Here is a 5,888-nt window from a genome sequence, read left to right as displayed (position 1 = left end):
CGTAGAACGCTTTAATCAATTCCCATGTCTGAATGCTATGATGGGGGCATTTACTAAGCAACTCCTTAAACCTTGTGAACGCCTCATGGAACGCTTCCCCTGAATGTTGCTGGAATGCTCTGATTGCATCCCGAGCTTCACTGGTTCTATTCATGGTGTAGTATTCCTCCAAAAACACCAGCTGCATCTCTTGCCAAGTGTATATACTACCTGGAGGTAATGTCGCGAACCATTGTCGAGCTTTGTCTTTCAAGGTGAAATGAAACAACATCAACTTAACTTCATCCTTTGTAAACCCCGAAACCCCAATTGTTTGGCAAATTGAATCAAAACTTGCAATGTGCAAGTATGGTTCTTCGGTCCTTTTTCCATGAAACTCGGGCAAATGGCCTAAGTATTGAGGCCTTACCTCAAAAGGTCGGTTATTATTTCCCACTGGTGTAACTATAGCTGACGAGTTCGGTACTACAACTGGTCGACAGTGACCTTCAACGCCTTGAATGGGTGCCCCTTGAACGACTTGTGGGACACCATCCACAAACTGTATCTGATCGCCCCCAACCCGATTAATAGCTCTTTGATTCCCCGCATTGAATCGTGGGACTCCATGTTGAACTAGATTTTGTGGAATCGGGCGCGGGATGTGATTTCTTTGGTTGACTTGTTGTTGTACTGGGTGTCCTTGATTCACGTTGTACCCCTCATCGTATCTGTAATCCGCGTACCTCCCATCATACTGATTCTGATAATCATCTTCTTCCCAACCAGATTCCCAAGTATGCACACTGCCTTCTCTGTGTTGGAAACCCTCATCATACCCGTGTTGATGCTGTGGTTGGTTGAGACGAATAATTTCCCCATGTCGGAGATTCAGATTTCCTGGTTGGTTTTGTGGGCCTGGGTTGAATTGTGGAAATGGTTGTGGTGGTGGTTGATTCTGGGTTTGGTTATTGGGCTGGTTTTGGTTTTGAGGGATTGGTGGATTTGGAATGGGCGGGATTGGTTCGTTTTGTGGAGCTTGGTTTTGTGGCTCTTGGTCAGCCATCTCGTTAGCTGCTTGTTCAAGGTCTTGAGCAACTGTTGACGTCTGAGCTTTAGCTTTCACTGCTGAACGTAGAAGAACGCGATTCTGTCGAGCAGTCTTTTCTATCTCTGAATCAAACAAAAGCGGTGATGATTTCTTGGAAAACCTGGTATGCATGCAACACGAGAATCACCTGCACACAGATAAACAAGAAACCGAGCGTAATACTGAACGAAATAAATAAAAGACAAACAAAAAGAATATTTTTGGATTTTTGGGTTTTTTTTCTAATTTTTTTCGAAAAACAACTAACTAAACTAAGCGCACCGATTCCCCGGCAACGGCGCCATTTTGATCGATGTCGTAAGGTCGGTCAAAAATAAAGTAAAGTGTCCTATTCACCTTTTACTAGTAAAGGGCAAGTAGGGTGTCGAATCCACGGGGAATCAGTGGAAAGTGTGAAAGCTCGTTGTTTTAATTATCATCTATTTCTAAATTAATTGCTTTTTGCTGATTAAGAGAGTTATTAGAAAAACAAATGTAATGAATGTGGTTGTAAACAATTATGAGAAAAATGAACAACCTCCGGGTTTTCAGGTTGTGTAGAAACACGGGTAACCTAATTACTACCAATTGGAAATCACATAGACATGATTTGCTAACTATTGTTTTGATAAATAATTAACAGATAATATATTTGGTTGCAATGATCCACGATCGAAACCGAAAGATTGATGCAACTGAATAGTAACCTAGATAATTACCAATCCTAGATTTCATAAACATGAACAAGTTCAATGGTTAAAGGTTGAAGAACAATGACAACTTAGAATTTAATCCCAATTGTTGATGACAAAACCAAATAACTGATGAACAAGTATGCAAATGATAATCCAACAATGTTTAATAAAAAAACAAATAAACAATAAAGATAAACTAACCGAATGATTAGTCAAATCTTAATCCAAAAGTTTGTAAAACTAAGTCAACCCGGTTCCTAACACAAACCCTAGTCCCGGAGATGATCACGGGTGGTTTAGCCGCTCATGTTCTTGATTTGATCTTCAATCTTGATGAGGAATTGCATGATTGATGATTGGATTGAGGTTTGGAACTCCAAAATTCGTCCTTGGGAAGTGGAAAACGGCTAGGGTTAATGATAATTTTGTTTGGGGAATGTTTGTGCTTAAATATGGTGGAAAAACAAGAAATTCGCAAGTCAGGTCTGGGTTCAGCGCCCAGTGCGCTGAAATCAGTGCCTAGTGCGCTGAACTATGATTTCCTTCTGTGATGCGCTGAAATCAGCACCTAGTGGCGCCGATTGCTACCGAACTTCCTGTTTTTCATATTTTGGCCTTCCAACTTGTGTGTATGCTTCCAATACTCCATAATGCTTCCCGAAAACCTTCCGTCAAGCTCCAAAAGCCATTCGTTATGCTCCGAGTACATGTAAATCAAAATCAACTCAAAGTAACCCGTTTTCATACACATAATCATGTAAAACCTCATAATTAAACACTTTAAAACATGATTAAACACCCTCACATCAGAAGGTTCGCATGGCTGTTGTTCTTAATCAACACGGAGGATCCGTGGGTGTATGTTTATACCCTTGATTCTTTGTTTTGTATTTTTCAATAAGTGCATAGTAAAAAATGACTTTGGATTTGACATTTGCTTTTGTTTTCAATGAGCAGATTGCAACCCTTAAAGATGTTTTTGAGCAAATTGTTAGTGAAATCTTTGATGAGAATGACTCAAAGGTAACTTTCTAAAATTTCATGCAATTTGAACATTTGCACCTCAAAATCTTGATTGCCATCACATGACCCACTAGATTAATATGCAAAGGATGGGCATGTATCTGAAGTTCTTCGTAAGGTAAATAAATTATTTTACCATGTATAATTATTTCTAATCATGTGTGTGTGTATTAACATTGATATTTGAGTTTATAATAGTAATTAACCATGATACTTATTGCTCATACTATAGGCGTTTGGTTTTTATGTAAAAAAACAATGTTTTGAAAACACACCAAACCCGGAATCGGTGGCTGCACCGATCAGTTTGTGCTTGAATACTTGGCTTTTTATTGCTTCTAATTATAATGTTTTAGCAGGTGAAGAAGGATGGGTCCCATGAATGCTACTGAAATCAAGTTGGCGTGAAGAGTTGCTAATGCTACAAGATAGTCCCAACAGAAAATTCAATCGTTGATAGTCGTTTTATGTATGAGAAATTTGCAGTCAATGATTCACCTAAGGCCCCCCTTCTCATTGCTACTCTGATGAAAGTCAGTTCTTTCAGCATATCTAGCAACGGACTTTCATATGCCTAATAATGCTTTCCAGCTTAGCACATGTAAGCATTACATCACACAGGTTGTTCATGTTATATATATTTATTTGAGATTCAATTATCATGTCATGCTTTTTGAATTGCTTAAGGTGCATCTTTCAGTTGTATATACAGTTCACTAATAACTATGTTATGTTAAGTGATTAATGTTGACTTAAAATGATGGGTTGATATAATCATGAGTTAATGATTGTAGGGTAATGTGATTGGTGAATTGATTTGTTTTGGTATTGGATTGAGGAAAAAATGTGTACAAGAAAATATGTTTATTTATTTTGACTAATTGATATGATATTTTTGAATATTAGAAAGAAAAGGTAAGGGTTAGGTTAGGTTAGGTTAGGTTACGTTACGGTTACGATACACGATATATTAAGTTTAAGACACAGGTGGTAAATTTTGGTATTGTAGGTACAAGGATTAGAGAGATATTCGGGAATGCGGGGTTAGCACAAGAAGGCTTCAGGTCCTATATTTTTTAATCATCCTTTATTTTTCTCATTATCGTTGCTCTTTTACGATAATTTTTGTCACCAAGTTATCTTTTGTAACAAATGTGTTTATTAATCCCTATTGTTTGGAGTATTGCAGTGCTCTAAACCTTGATATTAGACTTCAATTAGCTTTCTTTTACTGTTTTATATTCCCTTCTTTTGAGTTCTAAATAAGAGTTGAAAGGCTATTCCTTTTTATTGGTCAAAAAGTTTCTACTCAAGTATACAAATTAACTTAAATGAAGTACCTCTTAAATGAAGTACCTGATGTGAATATTGATTTTGCTTATTTTTCATTCTAATTTACATGTATTTTCTTATTTGTATTTTCGTACGTTTAAGTATTTGATGTTATTCATGATCCGCATGTATTAAGTATTGTTCTATGCTTACAGCATATCGAAGGTAGATTATTTTCAAAAAAGGCCCCAGCTTTGTTATGCGATTTTGGCCTCCCAAAAGATTGAGCCAGCCATTTAAGCTCTTTCTTAACGATGTTTTTATTTGCACACATATGCATTTCCTTTTTTTGTCTTTCTACTTCGATACCCTAAAAAAAGCCTAACACCATTTTTGTTCGTGGTTGTACAGTTTATAGAGTGCATGCTTTTTTAAATCAATTTGGCCCATGAATCACTACAAAACTTGAATAACCTGTTAAGTATTGATTGGTGTTTAAATCTATACAAAACTTGGATGCCCGTTTTAGGAAAAAGGAAATGTGAATTAATTTGACATATAATTGTTATGAAACTTTTAAAGTTTAGTCTTTGTTCATATGTAAGCTAACTTTTCTGTTTGTGTAGAATATGTTTGGGAGAGAAATTGATGGGCTTCCAGCTTCAATGTCTTCTTCCTTAAAATATGTAGGCTATATGATATATTTTTTTTCTTGGAAACATTACTCGCTTGATCGTTTCAATCACTCACTCATCTCACAACAACTCTCGGTGTGTCTGAACAGAACAACATTAAACTCTTTGCGGCCAACAAAAAGAGATTCGATAGGTATTACCATATTCATGTTCACCTATTTCTATTCTTTTGATATATACAAGAATAGGTTTTGATCCATTACAGAACTAGCCGGACCATTCGTTTTGTCATCTTAAACAACTGGCTTAACAAACATTTGGTTGTCATGTTTCATTTTAAAACCATATTATGTAAATGCAAAGAAAGCTCATTTGATTTGATTTGGTATAGAATAAGTAACAATCACCTTCACTCCTTCACTCGAAATAGAACTATGTTCGATGAAGACGCCTGAAAGCATGGGGTATGACCCCCAACCTTCTTATAACCATCTAAACATGGCTGAGCCGAATGACAAGTTTTGTGGTGGATTATATGTATAACTAAATATCACTCATTCCTAAATCCAGTAAGTACAGTAAGTACGAATAACTCATATTTTCTCAAATCGTTTGATGCAGCTATTCAGAAGCCTCGGAGGATTATGTGAAAAGATATGAGAGATCTTTTAGAAGGCTTCCAGTGGCTCACAAGGTACACTTCTGATTTTATTTTTGTTGATATAAATAAATTTAAATTTGATCAAAGACGATGATTTTACTCCATAACACGTGTGGTTTTATATCCAGTTGGAAGAGTTGTAACATGACTCTTAAATTAATTAAAATTTATTTTGCAGATTCAATGTTAGTCTGGAATCCTAGGGGATTTCAGATTAGGAAGGTTCGCATGGCTGTTGTTCTTAATCAACACGGAGGATCCGTGGGTGTATGTTTATACCCTTGATTCTTTGTTTTGTATTTTTCAATAAGTGCATAGTAAAAAATGACTTTGGATTTGACATTTGCTTTTGTTTTCAATGAGCAGATTGCAACCCTTAAAGATGTTTTTGAGCAAATTGTTAGTGAAATCTTTGATGAGAATGACTCAAAGGTAACTTTCTAAAATTTCATCCAATTTGAACATTTGCACCTCAAAATCTTGATTGCCATCACATGACCCACTAGATTAATATGCAAAGGATGGGCATGTAT

General features: G+C 36.2%; 1 long non-coding RNA gene across 1 annotated transcript; it reads left to right on the top strand.

The window, feature by feature from the left end:
• The first annotated feature begins 3,260 nt into the window (after window positions 1-3,260).
• Window positions 3,261-5,579, top strand: LOC110897139. The gene is made up of 6 exons (XR_004873889.1): window positions 3,261-3,388; window positions 3,797-3,851; window positions 4,686-4,745; window positions 4,844-4,887; window positions 5,316-5,388; window positions 5,534-5,579. It is a non-coding gene; the product is annotated as an uncharacterized LOC110897139 (long non-coding RNA).
• Window positions 5,580-5,888: the final 309 nt, after the last annotated feature.

Source organism: Helianthus annuus, chromosome 12 (assembly GCF_002127325.2).
Source record: "Helianthus annuus cultivar XRQ/B chromosome 12, HanXRQr2.0-SUNRISE, whole genome shotgun sequence".
NCBI classification, from domain to species: domain Eukaryota; kingdom Viridiplantae; phylum Streptophyta; class Magnoliopsida; order Asterales; family Asteraceae; genus Helianthus; species Helianthus annuus.
The sequence above is the reverse complement of the archived record's forward strand: the minus strand, read 5'-3'. Positions and strand labels throughout refer to the sequence as shown.